Source organism: Chiloscyllium punctatum, unplaced genomic scaffold (assembly GCF_047496795.1).
Source record: "Chiloscyllium punctatum isolate Juve2018m unplaced genomic scaffold, sChiPun1.3 scaffold_465, whole genome shotgun sequence".
Lineage (NCBI taxonomy): Eukaryota > Metazoa > Chordata > Chondrichthyes > Orectolobiformes > Hemiscylliidae > Chiloscyllium > Chiloscyllium punctatum.
This window is the reverse complement of record NW_027310199.1, coordinates 76,827-95,764: the sequence shown is the minus strand read 5'-3', so window position 1 is coordinate 95,764 and position 18,938 is coordinate 76,827. Positions and strand designations below refer to the sequence as shown.

General features: G+C 55.4%; 2 non-coding genes and 2 pseudogenes across 2 annotated transcripts; all 4 read left to right on the top strand.

Moving 5' to 3' along the window:
- Positions 1–228: 228 nt before the first annotated feature.
- LOC140472842 (U2 spliceosomal RNA) lies at positions 229–406 on the top strand (annotated as a pseudogene).
- Positions 407–7,596: 7,190 nt separating this feature from the next.
- Positions 7,597–7,774, top strand: LOC140472841 (U2 spliceosomal RNA; annotated as a pseudogene).
- Positions 7,775–9,610: 1,836 nt separating this feature from the next.
- LOC140472875 (U2 spliceosomal RNA) lies at positions 9,611–9,802 on the top strand. Its single transcript, XR_011957916.1, has one exon. It is a non-coding gene; the product is annotated as a U2 spliceosomal RNA (small nuclear RNA).
- A 1,863-nt stretch (positions 9,803–11,665) lies between these two features.
- Positions 11,666–11,857, top strand: LOC140472874 (U2 spliceosomal RNA). The gene has a single exon (XR_011957915.1). It is a non-coding gene; the product is annotated as a U2 spliceosomal RNA (small nuclear RNA).
- The last annotated feature ends 7,081 nt before the right edge of the window (positions 11,858–18,938 follow it).

The window sequence follows — 18,938 nt, the reverse complement described above, 5'->3', positions numbered from 1 at the left end:
AAAGACCACCGTGTAAGATCGGCCTGCCGAAAGAAGAACAGGGGGCCCAGACAGACGTTTTTTTTTGGGCTCTGCTGATGCCTCAGCCAAATATATGTATATATACAAGATTGGAAAAATGCACAGGATTGTAAAGGACAAGAATAAAGTCGAATCTGTGTTTGTAAATATGGACATATGTATGGCATGATCCAATGTACAGACCATCAAATCATTTATGAATAAAGTATATTTTTGAAATAAAAAAAAAATTCTGTTCTTATCGGTTTAATCGCTGATACCTCCCGAAGGTGGGAGTGTTTGTATTAAATGGATTTTTGGAGCAGGGAGATGGCTGAAGGGCTTGCTCTGTCCTCTCCGTGTATCAGCCTGGTATTGCAGTGTTTCCAGGAACGGTGCAGCCTACCAGCCAAGTTCAAAAGCAGGTGAATGGAATGTGAATCTCTTGCCTTTGCTAGTTTGCCGTGTCGATCGCAGCGATCGTTCCATCGATTGTCTTTTCAGTTGCATGAAACTATCATCTTTTGTTGCCAGTTTTCCGTCTTGTGATCCTGCTCTGCAGTTACCCGATGAAGGCGCGGCACGCTGAAAGCCAGGACAGGGTAACCCCGCCCCGGTATCCGCGGCCCAAACGTGCTACAGGGAACATTCTGGAACCAGGGGGCTGCCAGGAAGGTAACTTTGCAATTTAAATGAATGGGTTTGCCCCTATCCGCCGTTTCGGGCTTCTGCGGTCGGTCTTGGAACGTATCCCACCGATGGTACGGAGGTGGGGCGGGGGGGTGACTGCTGTACTTCCAAATAACCCCGTTGGGCTGTAACCTGGTGTTGTGGGATTTTTCACACTGTCAAATCAGGTTGTGGGATCCCATAACTCAGCCAATGTCAAATGGCTATCAGATCAGCCCCCACAACCCCTTCCCCACCCATCCCCCTTCCCCACCCATCCCCCATCCCACCCCCCCCCACCGACGCATCAAATTTATCCGAATATTTTCTTGAACAAGAAAGAAGTGTCTTTGGTCTGTTTCCTGAATAGAGTGAAACCCCCCAGCTCTGTTTGTTTCTTCGCAAACTACTGTACGGAAGCAACCTGCTTTAGCGGCTACGTCTGTACGTAAAGATTATTCACACAGACCATCGCCCGAGGCAGGAACTCACTTCAGCTCCCTGGGGCCACGAGGCAGCCGTACTGAACGATGAGCCACTGTGCCACCCGTACGATTTGGAATGGTTTGTAATCATTTGCGGTGCAAGTAGCAAAATAGTCGTCAGTTTGTCAACTGGATCGGCTTAAAATGTTCTCAGCGATCTGCGGTAACGTGAACGGAGATGTCAAATCGAGCTGCTTGTGGCGATGAGGTGCGCTTGCAGCGTGACGTGTTTACGTCGGGAGATCAGCTCCCTCCCCATTCTACACAGAGAGTCGGATACAAGTGGAGAGGAGATTGAAAGTGGACGATAAAGAAAGGGTGCACGGACGTAATTCACTTTTCACGACGTTTCAGATTGATGTGGAATGCCAAGGAGCGAATCCTGTACGTGTGGGAAACAATGATTCGCGTTGATGGGCAAGCTACACGAACGCAAGGGGAGGAAATGAATAGGATCTTTCTGTCAAGGCCAACATTTCTTCTTGCCCATCCCGAGATCACCTTGGCGGTGAGCTGCTCTCTCGAACCGCTGCAGTCCACGTGCTGTCGGTAGCCCCGCGATGCTGTTTGGGCGGGGATTCCAGATTTTGACCCAGTGACACCGGAGGAACAACGATATATTTGCAATTCAGGACAGCGCGTGCCTCGGGGGAGAACTTGCGAACGGTGGTGTTCCCGTGGATCTGCTGCCGTCATCCTTCAAGGCTGTGTCGGCCATGAGTTTGGAAGGTGCTGCCTGTGGAATTCTGGTCAACCTTGTAGACGCCGGGGGAACCACCCTGCCGCTGTCCCCGATCGCCGGGAGAAACCTCTCTGCAGTCGACCTGACGTGCGCTCCCATGGCGGCTCCGGCCCGTGCCATCCGATTGGTCGTCAGCGCCATCTACGCGGCTACGTAACAGATGGACGGAAAACCACGGGGAAAGCACAGCGACGGCTGCAAAGCGATCTTCCGATCTGGTTGGAAATCTCGGAAGGTACGCGGTAAGGGAATAAACGAACTTTGAATATCGTCAAACTGACGGAAAGGATAGTCGGCAAAGGTGACCCCCACCGTTAGAGTATCGATGTGCTATCGCTTCTCGGCCTTTTGGCTCGGAATATGTGTCGTTCCTGAGGACCAGAGGAAGAGATTCTGCTCGAGTGTTGGAGGTTCGACGCAGCAGAAGCGTGCTGGCGGTGGAAGTCCTGCGGGGGTCGTGTTGCGAGTCGTCGTAGCTGCTGGAGACCATCGCTGGATCGTGATTTGCCGTTGGAGGATCGTTTGGTTGTGCTGACCTGCTCTTGGTGGATCTTCATGCTGGCTTCGGCCTAACGCCAATTCAGGGACCAGCCAACCTCTGAGCTATGGCCTCAGCAGCCACTCGCCGCCCGGGCCAGGGCATTCGGAACACAGTCAGGGTGACTGTGAAGAAGGTGGAGGAGCACACACCGGTGGATCGGACGGTGTTTGTGAAGAAAGTTCTGCTGGAGTGTTGCGGCCTTGCAGCCGCAGACGTGTACTGCCTGCAGGATTTCCCTGGGGCAGGCTACTTCGATGTGACCTTCAGGAGCGTGAAGCAGTGCGAACAGCTCCTGAAGGTCTTCAAGGAGAAGGAAGGGGAGCCGCTGTTCTCCATCTTGTCGGCGACCCCATTGTGTGTGCTTCCTGCACAGAGGAACCGGGTTGTTACAATCCATATGTACAACCCCTACGTTCCAGCGGCTGATGTCCTGACCTTCCTGGGAAGGTACGTCCAAGTCGAGGGAGAAGCCACCGATGTGATCGACCCCTTTGGGATCTGGACCAGTAAGAGGCAGGTCAAGGTAACTCTGAGGGCCGATGACAGTGGGAACATCCTCCACCCACCCTCGAGCTTCGCAATCGGAGGGAGCAGAGGCTACCTGACATATGCAGGGCAGCCCAAAGTGTGCCGAACCTGCGGGAAGTCGGGACACGTGGCGGTGGATTGCAAAGTGACCATCTGCAGGAACTGCAAACAGGAGGGTCACTTGACAAAGGACTGTCGGGAGGAAAAGAGCTGCAACCTGTGCGGGGAGGCGGGCCACATGTACAAGGCCTGCCCAAGACGAGGAGCCGCCACCTACGCACAGATGGCCGGAGGTGGCAACACGAGCCGCGGACCGACAAAGTCGAACGAGGTACCGCGAATCAGCAAAGGAACGGTACCTGGAGGCACCCAGAAGGAAGGGAAAGTTGTAGAGGAGCAGGCAGCAGACGGCGGGGAGATGCAGCAGCCGACCCAAGCTCCTGCAAGACAGACGGAGGAAATGGAAGAGGAGGGATCAAAGGAGGCAGAGCAGTGGATTATCGTTAAAAACAGGAAAAGGAAACCTCTCGAGGGCCCCAAAGCCACCAAGCGAAGGGGGAAGAGACACCTCCAAGAGGAGGATACAGGCAGCTCCTCCGAGGGTGAGGACGGGCGCAAGAAGGGTCGCCTCCGGAGGAAGAGGCAGAGCGCCGTGGGGAGAAAGGAGGGCAACACCGCCCAAGGAGGAAAAGACGATCCCTCTGAGGGGATGGGTGAAGGCCTCCCCCTACCCGGTGAGAACCAAGGGGTACCCACCGGCCCACAGCTCCAGGGAACTGGGAGCAGCGTCCCAGTGACAGCCCTGCTGTCAGATGGAGAACGGGGCGATGAGGACCCTGGGTCCGACACGATGACACCAGAGCGGGGAAATGACTCCAGCGTGGAGCCGGACAACTACCTCAGCCCTGGGAAGGTCCAGCAGTTTGCTGTCACCACGGGGATGCACGCAGCTACCCCACTGGAGCAAGACCAGAAGAAAATGGACACTGGTAACCCCGCAAACTGTTAAAATGGGGTTTAAAATTGCCAGCGTAAATGTACGTAGCATTAAAGCGGCTACGCGATGTGTTTCAACGCTGGCCTTCCTGGCCAACGTCAAAGCCGATGTCCTGTTTCTGCAGGAGTGTGGGATACCGCACCTCAGCAGTTACAGGAGATGGTCGAGCTTGTGGGCCCACGGGCCGTCAGTGTGGTCGGGGGGCAACGATAGCCGCGCCTCCGGCCTGGGTATCCTGTTGCGGGGAGGCAACTTCACCATCTCCGAGGTTAAGGAGGTGGTGGGCGGGCGCCTCCTCGTCGCGGATGTTAAATACAGAAACGCTCCCGTGAGACTAATCAACGTGTACGCCCCAGTGGGTAAGAGTGAACGGTTGGCCGTCCTGCAACAGCTTCCACTGCTGCTGGCTACGTCCAGGCCGGTCATTCTGGCCGGAGACTTCAACTGCATCATTGATGCTGATGGACGATCCGGCGGGGGGGACAGTAAACCGGACGCTACGTCCAGGGCCCTGATGGAAACGGTCAAAGACGCCAAGCTACACGACGTCTTCAGCGCCCCTGCAGACGGAGCGCAGCGTAGATACACCTGGTCACGGGCAGACGGGTCTATCCGCTCAAGGATAGATTACCTGTTTGTGTCCCGAACGCTCTCGGTCAGATCCACCGACGTCAAGCCGGTGTTCTTCTCTGACCACTGCCTCCTGCTGGCCGACTGTCACCTACAGGACGAACAGCGGGCGGGCAAGGGAACGTGGAAACTGAACACTAAGCTGTTGACCCCGGGAAACATCGAAGAGCTCAAGAGGGATTACGCAGGTTGGAGAACCGTGAAGCCCCTCTTTGAGTCTCCAGCGGACTGGTGGGAAACGGTAAAAGGGAACATCAAGAGGTTCTTTATCCTCAAAGGTGTCCAGGAGGCGAGAGAGAGGCGGGGAAAACTGTCCCAGCTCCAGGAAAGTATGCAGAACCTGCTCCTGCTGCAGACGATGGGGGTGGATGTCACGGAGGACCTCAAGGAGGTGAAGGGCCAGCAAGCCTCGCTCTTTGCCTCGGAGGCCTCCAGGATAATCTTCCGGTCCAGGGTCCGCTCGGTGGAGCAGGACGAGACGTGCTCACGTTTCTTCTTCCAGAAGGTGCACAAAGAGAGCTCCGTGCTCAGCAGCCTGAAGAAAGAAGATGGCTCAGTAACGTCATCTCAGGCTGACGTCATGAGGATCAGCAAATCCTTCTACGCCAGCCTGTATGACTCGAAGCCGACCGACAGCGCGGCCTCCCAGTCGTTCCTGTCCTCTATCACGGAGGTCCTAGATGACGGAACACGAGAGAGGCTGGACCAGCCGCTATCTCTGGATGAACTGACCAAGGCCCTCGAGTCCTTCGAAAAGAATAAAACTCCCGGAAGCGACGGCTTACCGGTCGAGGTTTATTCCGCTCTTTGGGACTTGATCGGCCAGGACCTGCTGGAGGTGTATGTCAGTATGCTCCGGGCAGGTACCATGAGTGAATCCATGAGGAAAGGCATCATCACCCTCGTCTACAAGCGGAAGGGGGAGAGGGAGGAAATTAGAAATTGGAGACCGATCTCACTGTTAAATGCAGACTACAAAATCCTGTCAAAGGTCATCGCCAACCGGGTCAGGTCTGCTCTGGGATCGGTGATCCACCCGGACCAAACCTGTGCTGTACCGGGCAGGAAGATCTCTGAGAGTCTCGCACTCCTCAGGGATACGATCGCCTACGTGCAGGACAGGGGGGTGGACACCTGCCTCATCAGCCTGGACCAGGAGAAAGCCTTTGACAGGATATCGCATACATATATGAGGGATGTCCTCTCCAAAATGGGCTTTGGGGAGGGAATCGGAAATTGGATCAGACTGCTCTACACCAACATTGTCAGTGCAGTCTCAATCAATGGGTGGGAATCAGATAGCTTCCCTGTAAGATCTGGAGTCAGGCAGGGATGCCCCCTCTCACCCGCCTTGTTTGTGTGTTGCATAGAGCCATTTGCCGAATCCATCAGGAAGGATGCGAGCCTGAGAGGGGTGACTATTCCTGGCAGCGGGGGCCTGCAGGTTAAGGCCTCCCTGTACATGGATGACGTCGCTGTTTTCTGCTCGGATCCGCTGTCCGTGCACAGACTCGTGTGCATCTGCGACCAGTTCGAACGGGCCTCGGGGGCCAAGGTAAACCGAGGCAAGAGCGAGGCCATGCTCTTCGGGAACTGGGCCGACCAATCCTCTATCCCCTTCACCGTCAGGACTGACCACCTGAAGGTGCTGGGTATTTGGTTCGGGGGGGGCTGGGGCGTGCGCCAAGACCTGGGAGGAGCGGATCAGAAAGATGAGACAGAAACTAGGCAGATGGGGGCAACGGTCGCTCTCCATCGCGGGAAAAAACCTGGTCATCAGGTGTGAGGTCCTCTCAGTATTGCTATATGTGGCACAGGTCTGGCCTATCCCCAGGACCTGTGCCGCCGCAGTCACCCGGGCCATCTTCCAATTCATTTGGAGATCAAAGATGGACCGGGTCCGAAGAGACTCAATGTACAAAGACCGGTGCAATGGGGGAAAAAACACGCCCAATGCCACCCTCACCCTGATGGCCACCTTTGTGTGTGGCTGCATCAAGCTGTGCGTGGATCCCCGGTACGCAAACACCAAGTGTCACTACGTACTGAGGTTCTACCTGTCCCCGGTGTTGCGAAGGATGGGCCTGGCCTCGCTGCCGCGGAACGCTCCGAGTAGTTGGACCGTTCCGTATCACCTGTCCTTCGTGGAGAAATTTATGAGGAAAAACACCTTTGACCACAAGTCCATCAGGAAGTGGTCAGCACGTAGCGTCCTTGAGACCCTTCGGGAAAAGGAGAGGGCGGATCCTGTCGAGCGGTTCCCTGAGCAGACTGTCAAAGCCATTTGGCAGAATGCCTCATCGCCAGAACTTTCCAACAAGCACCAAGACGTGGCTTGGCTGGTGGTGAGAAGGGCTCTGCCCGTGAGATCCTTTATGCACGCCCGGACTCTCTGCCGCACCGCACGCTGCCCTCGAAGTGGCTGCGGGGGGGACGAGACTGTCACACACCTCCTTCTGGAATGTGCCTATGCAGAGGAAGTCTGGAGAGGAATGCAGTGGTGCTTGTCGAGGTTCGTCCCGAGCAGCGCCGTGACGCGGGACTCCGTGCTCTACGGCCTGTTCCCCGGGACTCACACCGAGACGAACATTAACTGCGCCTGGAGGATCATCAACTCGGTGAAGGACGCTCTCTGGGCGGTCCGAAACCTGTTGATCTTCCAGCTGAAGGAGTTGACCCCGACCGAGTGTTGCAGACTGGCACATTCCAAGGTCCAAGACTACGTGTTGAGGGACGCGCTGAAGCTTGGGGCAGCTGCCGCCAAGGCGCGGTGGGGAAAGACCACCGTGTAAGATCGGCCTGCCGAAAGAAGAACAGGGGGCCCAGACAGACGTTTTTTTTTGGGCTCTGCTGATGCCTCAGCCAAATATATGTATATATACAAGATTGGAAAAATGCACAGGATTGTAAAGGACAAGAATAAAGTCGAATCTGTGTTTGTAAATATGGACATATGTATGGCATGATCCAATGTACAGACCATCAAATCATTTATGAATAAAGTATATTTTTGAAATAAAAAAAAAATTCTGTTCTTATCGGTTTAATCGCTGATACCTCCCGAAGGTGGGAGTGTTTGTATTAAATGGATTTTTGGAGCAGGGAGATGGCTGAAGGGCTTGCTCTGTCCTCTCCGTGTATCAGCCTGGTATTGCAGTGTTTCCAGGAACGGTGCAGCCTACCAGCCAAGTTCAAAAGCAGGTGAATGGAATGTGAATCTCTTGCCTTTGCTAGTTTGCCGTGTCGATCGCAGCGATCGTTCCATCGATTGTCTTTTCAGTTGCATGAAACTATCATCTTTTGTTGCCAGTTTTCCGTCTTGTGATCCTGCTCTGCAGTTACCCGATGAAGGCGCGGCACGCTGAAAGCCAGGACAGGGTAACCCCGCCCCGGTATCCGCGGCCCAAACGTGCTACAGGGAACATTCTGGAACCAGGGGGCTGCCAGGAAGGTAACTTTGCAATTTAAATGAATGGGTTTGCCCCTATCCGCCGTTTCGGGCTTCTGCGGTCGGTCTTGGAACGTATCCCACCGATGGTACGGAGGTGGGAGGGGGTGGGGGGGGGGGGGTGGGGCGGGGCGGGGCGGGGCGGGGGGGGGTGACTGCTGTACTTCCAAATAACCCCGTTGGGCTGTAACCTGGTGTTGTGGGATCCCATAACTCAGCCAATGTCAAATGGCTATCAGATCAGCCCCCACAACCCCTTCCCCACCCATCCCCCATCCCACCCCCCCCCCCCCCCCCCCCCCCCCCCACACCGACGCATCAAATTTATCCGAATATTTTCTTGAACAAGAAAGAAGTGTCTTTGGTCTGTTTCCTGAATAGAGTGAAACCCCCCAGCTCTGTTTGTTTCTTCGCAAACTACTGTACGGAAGCAACCTGCTTTAGCGGCTACGTCTGTACGTAAAGATTATTCACACAGACCATTGCCCGAGGCTGGAACTCACTTCAGCTCCCTGGGGCCACGAGGCAGCCGTACTGAACGATGAGCCACTGTGCCACCCGTACGATTTGGAATGGTTTGTCATCATTTGCGGTGCAAGTAGCAAAATAGTCGTCAGTTTGTCAACTGGATCGGCTTAAAATGTTCTCAGCGATCTGCGGTAACGTGAACGGAGATGTCAAATCGAGCTGCTTGTGGCGATGAGGTGCGCTTGCAGCGTGACGTGTTTACGTCGGGAGATCAGCTCCCTCCCCATTCTACACAGAGAGTCGGATACAAGTGGAGAGGAGATTGAAAGTGGACGATAAAGAAAGGGTGCACGGACGTAATTCACTTTTCACGACGTTTCAGATTGATGTGGAATGCCAAGGAGCGAATCCTGTACGTGTGGGAAACAATGATTCGCGTTTATGGGCAAGCTACACGAACGCAAGGGGAGGAAATGAATAGGATCTTTCTGTCAAGGCCAACATTTCTTCTTGCCCATCCCGAGATCACCTTGGCGGTGAGCTGCTCTCTCGAACCGCTGCAGTCCACGTGCTGTCGGTAGCCCCGCGATGCTGTTTGGGCGGGGATTCCAGATTTTGACCCAGTGACACCGGAGGAACAACGATATATTTGCAATTCAGGACAGCGCGTGCCTCGGGGGAGAACTTGCGAACGGTGGTGTTCCCGTGGATCTGCTGCCGTCATCCTTCAAGGCTGTGTCGGCCATGAGTTTGGAAGGTGCTGCCTGTGGAATTCTGGTCAACCTTGTAGACGCCGGGGGAACCACCCTGCCGCTGTCCCCGATCGCCGGGAGAAACCTCTCTGCAGTCGACCTGACGTGCGCTCCCACGGCGGCTCCGGCCCGTGCCATCCGATTGGTCGTCAGCGCCATCTACGCGGCTACGTAACAGATGGACGGAAAACCACGGGGAAAGCACAGCGACGGCTGCAAAGCGATCTTCCGATCTGGTTGGAAATCTCGGAAGGTACGCGGTAAGGGAATAAACGAACTTTGAATATCGTCAAACTGACGGAAAGGATAGTCGGCAAAGGTGACCCCCACCGTTAGAGTATCAATGTGCTATCGCTTCTCGGCCTTTTGGCTCGGAATATGTGTAGTTTCTGTTCTTATCAGTTTAATCGCTGATACCTCCCGAAGGTGGGAGTGTTTGTATTAAATGGATTTTTGGAGCAGGGAGATGGCTGAAGGGCTTGCTCTGTCCTCTCCGTGTATCAGCCTGGTATTGCAGTGTTTCCAGGAACGGTGCAGCCTACCAGCCAAGTTCAAAAGCAGGTGAATGGAATGTGAATCTCTTGCCTTTGCTAGTTTGCCGTGTCGATCGCAGCGATCGTTCCATCGATTGTCTTTTCAGTTGCATGAAACTATCATCTTTTGTTGCCAGTTTTCCGTCTTGTGATCCTGCTCTGCAGTTACCCGATGAAGGCGCGGCACGCTGAAAGCCAGGACAGGGTAACCCCGCCCCGGTATCCGCGGCCCAAACGTGCTACAGGGAACATTCTGGAACCAGGGGGCTGCCAGGAAGGTAACTTTGCAATTTAAATGAATGGGTTTGCCCCTATCCGCCGTTTCGGGCTTCTGCGGTCGGTCTTGGAACGTATCCCACCGATGGTACGGCGGTGGGGGGTCGGTGGGGGGTGGGGGGGGGGGGGGGGGGGGTGTGGGGTGGGGCGGGGCGGGGCGGGGCGGGGGGGTGACTGCTGTACTTCCAAATAACCCCGTTGGGCTGTAACCTGGTGTTGTGGGATTTTTCACACTGTCAAATCAGGTTGTGGGATCCCATAACTCAGCCAATGTCAAATGGCTATCAGATCAGCCCCCACAACCCCTTCCCCACCCATCCCCCATCCCCTCCCCCCCCCACACCGACGCATCAAATTTATCCGAATATTTTCTTGAACAAGAAAGAAGTGTCTTTGGTCTGTTTCCTGAATAGAGTGAAACCCCCCAGCTCTGTTTGTTTCTTCGCAAACTACTGTACGGAAGCAACCTGCTTTAGCGGCTACGTCTGTACGTAAAGATTATTCACACAGACCATCGCCCGAGGCTGGAACTCACTTCAGCTCCCTGGGGCCACGAGGCGGCCGTACTGAACGATGAGCCACTGTGCCACCCGTACGATTTGGAATGGTTTGTCATCATTTGCGGTGCAAGTAGCAAAATAGTTGTCAGTTTGTCAACTGGATCGGCTTAAAATGTTCTCAGCGATCTGCGGTAACGTGAACGGAGATGTCAAATCGAGCTGCTTGTGGGCGATGAGGTGCGCTTGCAGCGTGACGTGTTTACGTCGGGAGATCAGCTCCCTCCCCATTCTACACGGAGAGTCGGATACAAGTGGAGAGGAGATTGAAAGTGGACGATAAAGAAAGGGTGCACGGACGTAATTCACTTTTCACGACGTTTCAGATTGATGTGGAATGCCAAGGAGCGAATCCTGTACGTGTGGGAAACAATGATTCGCGTTTATGGGCAAGCTACACGAACACAAGGGGAGGAAATGAATAGGATCTTTCTGTCAAGGCCAACATTTCTTCTTGCCCATCCCGAGATCACCTTGGCGGTGAGCTGCTCTCTCGAACCGCTGCAGTCCACGTGCTGTCGGTAGCCCCGCGATGCTGTTTGGGCGGGGATTCCAGATTTTGACCCAGTGACACCGGAGGAACAACGATATATTTGCAATTCAGGACAGCGCGTGCCTCGGGGAAGAACTTGCGAACGGTGGTGTTCCCGTGGATCTGCTGCCTTCAAGGCTGTGTCGGCCATGAGTTTGGAAGGTGCTGCCTGCGGAATTCTGGTCAACCTTGTAGACGCCGGGGGAACCACCCTGCCGCTGTCCCCGATCGCCGGGAGAAACCTCTCTGCAGTCGACCTGACGTGCGCTCCCACGGCGGCTCCGGCCCGTGCCATCCGATTGGTCGTCAGCGCGATCTACGCGGCTACGTAACAGATGGACGGAAAACCACGGGGAAAGCACAGCGACGGCTGCAAAGCGATCTTCCGATCTGGTTGGGAATCTCGGAAGGTACGCGGTAAGGGAATAAACGAACTTTGAATATCGTCAAACTGACGGAAAGGATAGTCGGCAAAGGTGACCCCCACCGTTAGAGTATCAATGTGCTATCGCTTCTCGGCCTTTTGGCTCGGAATATGTGTAGTTTCTGTTCTTATCAGTTTAATCGCTGATACCTCCCGAAGGTGGGAGTGTTTGTATTAAATGGATTTTTGGAGCAGGGAGATGGCTGAAGGGCTTGCTCTGTCCTCTCCGTGTATCAGCCTGGTATTGCAGTGTTTCCAGGAACGGTGCAGCCTACCAGCCAAGTTCAAAAGCAGGTGAATGGAATGTGAATCTCTTGCCTTTGCTAGTTTGCCGTGTCGATCGCAGCGATCGTTCCATCGATTGTCTTTTCAGTTGCATGAAACTATCATCTTTTGTTGCCAGTTTTCCGTCTTGTGATCCTGCTCTGCAGTTACCCGATGAAGGCGCGGCACGCTGAAAGCCAGGACAGGGTAACCCCGCCCCGGTATCCGCGGCCCAAACGTGCTACAGGGAACATTCTGGAACCAGGGGGCTGCCAGGAAGGTAACTTTGCAATTTAAATGAATGGGTTTGCCCCTATCCGCCGTTTCGGGCTTCTGCGGTCGGTCTTGGAACGTATCCCACCGATGGTACGGAGGTGGGGCGGGGGGGTGACTGCTGTACTTCCAAATAACCCCGTTGGGCTGTAACCTGGTGTTGTGGGATTTTTCACACTGTCAAATCAGGTTGTGGGATCCCATAACTCAGCCAATGTCAAATGGCTATCAGATCAGCCCCCACAACCCCTTCCCCACCCATCCCCCTTCCCCACCCATCCCCCATCCCCCATCCCACCCCCCCCCACCGACGCATCAAATTTATCCGAATATTTTCTTGAACAAGAAAGAAGTGTCTTTGGTCTGTTTCCTGAATAGAGTGAAACCCCCCAGCTCTGTTTGTTTCTTCGCAAACTACTGTACGGAAGCAACCTGCTTTAGCGGCTACGTCTGTACGTAAAGATTATTCACACAGACCATCGCCCGAGGCAGGAACTCACTTCAGCTCCCTGGGGCCACGAGGCAGCCGTACTGAACGATGAGCCACTGTGCCACCCGTACGATTTGGAATGGTTTGTAATCATTTGCGGTGCAAGTAGCAAAATAGTCGTCAGTTTGTCAACTGGATCGGCTTAAAATGTTCTCAGCGATCTGCGGTAACGTGAACGGAGATGTCAAATCGAGCTGCTTGTGGCGATGAGGTGCGCTTGCAGCGTGACGTGTTTACGTCGGGAGATCAGCTCCCTCCCCATTCTACACAGAGAGTCGGATACAAGTGGAGAGGAGATTGAAAGTGGACGATAAAGAAAGGGTGCACGGACGTAATTCACTTTTCACGACGTTTCAGATTGATGTGGAATGCCAAGGAGCGAATCCTGTACGTGTGGGAAACAATGATTCGCGTTGATGGGCAAGCTACACGAACGCAAGGGGAGGAAATGAATAGGATCTTTCTGTCAAGGCCAACATTTCTTCTTGCCCATCCCGAGATCACCTTGGCGGTGAGCTGCTCTCTCGAACCGCTGCAGTCCACGTGCTGTCGGTAGCCCCGCGATGCTGTTTGGGCGGGGATTCCAGATTTTGACCCAGTGACACCGGAGGAACAACGATATATTTGCAATTCAGGACAGCGCGTGCCTCGGGGGAGAACTTGCGAACGGTGGTGTTCCCGTGGATCTGCTGCCGTCATCCTTCAAGGCTGTGTCGGCCATGAGTTTGGAAGGTGCTGCCTGTGGAATTCTGGTCAACCTTGTAGACGCCGGGGGAACCACCCTGCCGCTGTCCCCGATCGCCGGGAGAAACCTCTCTGCAGTCGACCTGACGTGCGCTCCCATGGCGGCTCCGGCCCGTGCCATCCGATTGGTCGTCAGCGCCATCTACGCGGCTACGTAACAGATGGACGGAAAACCACGGGGAAAGCACAGCGACGGCTGCAAAGCGATCTTCCGATCTGGTTGGAAATCTCGGAAGGTACGCGGTAAGGGAATAAACGAACTTTGAATATCGTCAAACTGACGGAAAGGATAGTCGGCAAAGGTGACCCCCACCGTTAGAGTATCGATGTGCTATCGCTTCTCGGCCTTTTGGCTCGGAATATGTGTCGTTCCTGAGGACCAGAGGAAGAGATTCTGCTCGAGTGTTGGAGGTTCGACGCAGCAGAAGCGTGCTGGCGGTGGAAGTCCTGCGGGGGTCGTGTTGCGAGTCGTCGTAGCTGCTGGAGACCATCGCTGGATCGTGATTTGCCGTTGGAGGATCGTTTGGTTGTGCTGACCTGCTCTTGGTGGATCTTCATGCTGGCTTCGGCCTAACGCCAATTCAGGGACCAGCCAACCTCTGAGCTATGGCCTCAGCAGCCACTCGCCGCCCGGGCCAGGGCATTCGGAACACAGTCAGGGTGACTGTGAAGAAGGTGGAGGAGCACACACCGGTGGATCGGACGGTGTTTGTGAAGAAAGTTCTGCTGGAGTGTTGCGGCCTTGCAGCCGCAGACGTGTACTGCCTGCAGGATTTCCCTGGGGCAGGCTACTTCGATGTGACCTTCAGGAGCGTGAAGCAGTGCGAACAGCTCCTGAAGGTCTTCAAGGAGAAGGAAGGGGAGCCGCTGTTCTCCATCTTGTCGGCGACCCCATTGTGTGTGCTTCCTGCACAGAGGAACCGGGTTGTTACAATCCATATGTACAACCCCTACGTTCCAGCGGCTGATGTCCTGACCTTCCTGGGAAGGTACGTCCAAGTCGAGGGAGAAGCCACCGATGTGATCGACCCCTTTGGGATCTGGACCAGTAAGAGGCAGGTCAAGGTAACTCTGAGGGCCGATGACAGTGGGAACATCCTCCACCCACCCTCGAGCTTCGCAATCGGAGGGAGCAGAGGCTACCTGACATATGCAGGGCAGCCCAAAGTGTGCCGAACCTGCGGGAAGTCGGGACACGTGGCGGTGGATTGCAAAGTGACCATCTGCAGGAACTGCAAACAGGAGGGTCACTTGACAAAGGACTGTCGGGAGGAAAAGAGCTGCAACCTGTGCGGGGAGGCGGGCCACATGTACAAGGCCTGCCCAAGACGAGGAGCCGCCACCTACGCACAGATGGCCGGAGGTGGCAACACGAGCCGCGGACCGACAAAGTCGAACGAGGTACCGCGAATCAGCAAAGGAACGGTACCTGGAGGCACCCAGAAGGAAGGGAAAGTTGTAGAGGAGCAGGCAGCAGACGGCGGGGAGATGCAGCAGCCGACCCAAGCTCCTGCAAGACAGACGGAGGAAATGGAAGAGGAGGGATCAAAGGAGGCAGAGCAGTGGATTATCGTTAAAAACAGGAAAAGGAAACCTCTCGAGGGCCCCAAAGCCACCAAGCGAAGGGGGAAGAGACACCTCCAAGAGGAGGATACAGGCAGCTCCTCCGAGGGTGAGGACGGGCGCAAGAAGGGTCGCCTCCGGAGGAAGAGGCAGAGCGCCGTGGGGAGAAAGGAGGGCAACACCGCCCAAGGAGGAAAAGACGATCCCTCTGAGGGGATGGGTGAAGGCCTCCCCCTACCCGGTGAGAACCAAGGGGTACCCACCGGCCCACAGCTCCAGGGAACTGGGAGCAGCGTCCCAGTGACAGCCCTGCTGTCAGATGGAGAACGGGGCGATGAGGACCCTGGGTCCGACACGATGACACCAGAGCGGGGAAATGACTCCAGCGTGGAGCCGGACAACTACCTCAGCCCTGGGAAGGTCCAGCAGTTTGCTGTCACCACGGGGATGCACGCAGCTACCCCACTGGAGCAAGACCAGAAGAAAATGGACACTGGTAACCCCGCAAACTGTTAAAATGGGGTTTAAAATTGCCAGCGTAAATGTACGTAGCATTAAAGCGGCTACGCGATGTGTTTCAACGCTGGCCTTCCTGGCCAACGTCAAAGCCGATGTCCTGTTTCTGCAGGAGTGTGGGATACCGCACCTCAGCAGTTACAGGAGATGGTCGAGCTTGTGGGCCCACGGGCCGTCAGTGTGGTCGGGGGGCAACGATAGCCGCGCCTCCGGCCTGGGTATCCTGTTGCGGGGAGGCAACTTCACCATCTCCGAGGTTAAGGAGGTGGTGGGCGGGCGCCTCCTCGTCGCGGATGTTAAATACAGAAACGCTCCCGTGAGACTAATCAACGTGTACGCCCCAGTGGGTAAGAGTGAACGGTTGGCCGTCCTGCAACAGCTTCCACTGCTGCTGGCTACGTCCAGGCCGGTCATTCTGGCCGGAGACTTCAACTGCATCATTGATGCTGATGGACGATCCGGCGGGGGGGACAGTAAACCGGACGCTACGTCCAGGGCCCTGATGGAAACGGTCAAAGACGCCAAGCTACACGACGTCTTCAGCGCCCCTGCAGACGGAGCGCAGCGTAGATACACCTGGTCACGGGCAGACGGGTCTATCCGCTCAAGGATAGATTACCTGTTTGTGTCCCGAACGCTCTCGGTCAGATCCACCGACGTCAAGCCGGTGTTCTTCTCTGACCACTGCCTCCTGCTGGCCGACTGTCACCTACAGGACGAACAGCGGGCGGGCAAGGGAACGTGGAAACTGAACACTAAGCTGTTGACCCCGGGAAACATCGAAGAGCTCAAGAGGGATTACGCAGGTTGGAGAACCGTGAAGCCCCTCTTTGAGTCTCCAGCGGACTGGTGGGAAACGGTAAAAGGGAACATCAAGAGGTTCTTTATCCTCAAAGGTGTCCAGGAGGCGAGAGAGAGGCGGGGAAAACTGTCCCAGCTCCAGGAAAGTATGCAGAACCTGCTCCTGCTGCAGACGATGGGGGTGGATGTCACGGAGGACCTCAAGGAGGTGAAGGGCCAGCAAGCCTCGCTCTTTGCCTCGGAGGCCTCCAGGATAATCTTCCGGTCCAGGGTCCGCTCGGTGGAGCAGGACGAGACGTGCTCACGTTTCTTCTTCCAGAAGGTGCACAAAGAGAGCTCCGTGCTCAGCAGCCTGAAGAAAGAAGATGGCTCAGTAACGTCATCTCAGGCTGACGTCATGAGGATCAGCAAATCCTTCTACGCCAGCCTGTATGACTCGAAGCCGACCGACAGCGCGGCCTCCCAGTCGTTCCTGTCCTCTATCACGGAGGTCCTAGATGACGGAACACGAGAGAGGCTGGACCAGCCGCTATCTCTGGATGAACTGACCAAGGCCCTCGAGTCCTTCGAAAAGAATAAAACTCCCGGAAGCGACGGCTTACCGGTCGAGGTTTATTCCGCTCTTTGGGACTTGATCGGCCAGGACCTGCTGGAGGTGTATGTCAGTATGCTCCGGGCAGGTACCATGAGTGAATCCATGAGGAAAGGCATCATCACCCTCGTCTACAAGCGGAAGGGGGAGAGGGAGGAAATTAGAAATTGGAGACCGATCTCACTGTTAAATGCAGACTACAAAATCCTGTCAAAGGTCATCGCCAACCGGGTCAGGTCTGCTCTGGGATCGGTGATCCACCCGGACCAAACCTGTGCTGTACCGGGCAGGAAGATCTCTGAGAGTCTCGCACTCCTCAGGGATACGATCGCCTACGTGCAGGACAGGGGGGTGGACACCTGCCTCATCAGCCTGGACCAGGAGAAAGCCTTTGACAGGATATCGCATACATATATGAGGGATGTCCTCTCCAAAATGGGCTTTGGGGAGGGAATCGGAAATTGGATCAGACTGCTCTACACCAACATTGTCAGTGCAGTCTCAATCAATGGGTGGGAATCAGATAGCTTCCCTGTAAGATCTGGAGTCAGGCAGGGATGCCCCCTCTCACCCGCCTTGTTTGTGTGTTGCATAGAGCCATTTGCCGAATCCATCAGGAAGGATGCGAGCCTGAGAGGGGTGACTATTCCTGGCAGCGGGGGCCTGCAGGTTAAGGCCTCCCTGTACATGGATGACGTCGCTGTTTTCTGCTCGGATCCGCTGTCCGTGCACAGACTCGTGTGCATCTGCGACCAGTTCGAACGGGCCTCGGGGGCCAAGGTAAACCGAGGCAAGAGCGAGGCCATGCTCTTCGGGAACTGGGCCGACCAATCCTCTATCCCCTTCACCGTCAGGACTGACCACCTGAAGGTGCTGGGTATTTGGTTCGGGGGGGCTGGGGCGTGCGCCAAGACCTGGGAGGAGCGGATCAGAAAGATGAGACAGAAACTAGGCAGATGGGGGCAACGGTCGCTCTCCATCGCGGGAAAAAACCTGGTCATCAGGTGTGAGGTCCTCTCAGTATTGCTATATGTGGCACAGGTCTGGCCTATCCCCAGGACCTGTGCCGCCGCAGTCACCCGGGCCATCTTCCAATTCATTTGGAGATCAAAGATGGACCGGGTCCGAAGAGACTCAATGTACAAAGACCGGTGCAATGGGGGAAAAAACACGCCCAATGCCACCCTCACCCTGATGGCCACCTTTGTGTGTGGCTGCATCAAGCTGTGCGTGGATCCCCGGTACGCAAACACCAAGTGTCACTACGTACTGAGGTTCTACCTGTCCCCGGTGTTGCGAAGGATGGGCCTGGCCTCGCTGCCGCGGAACGCTCCGAGTAGTTGGACCGTTCCGTATCACCTGTCCTTCGTGGAGAAATTTATGAGGAAAAACACCTTTGACCACAAGTCCATCAGGAAGTGGTCAGCACGTAGCGTCCTTGAGACCCTTCGGGAAAAGGAGAGGGCGGATCCTGTCGAGCGGTTCCCTGAGCAGACTGTCAAAGCCATTTGGCAGAATGCCTCATCGCCAGAACTTTCCAACAAGCACCAAGACGTGGCTTGGCTGGTGGTGAGAAGGGCTCTGCCCGTGAGATCCTTTATGCACGCCCGGACTCTCTGCCGCACCGCACGCTGCCCTCGAAGTGGCTGCGGGGGGGACGAGACTGTCACACACCTCCTTCTGGAATGTGCCTATGCAGAGGAAGTCTGGAGAGGAATGCAGTGGTGCTTGTCGAGGTTCGTCCCGAGCAGCGCCGTGACGCGGGACTCCGTGCTCTACGGCCTGTTCCCCGGGACTCACACCGAGACGAACATTAACTGCGCCTGGAGGATCATCAACTCGGTGAAGGACGCTCTCTGGGCGGTCCGAAACCTGTTGATCTTCCAGCTGAAGGAGTTGACCCCGACCGAGTGTTGCAGACTGGCACATTCCAAGGTCCAAGACTACGTGTTGAGGGACGCGCTGAAGCTTGGGGCAGCTGCCGCCAAGGCGCGGTGGGGAAAGACCACCGTGTAAGATCGGCCTGCCGAAAGAAGAACAGGGGGCCCATACAGACGTTTTTTTTTTTTTTGGGCTCTGCTGATGCCTCAGCCAAATATATGTATATATACAA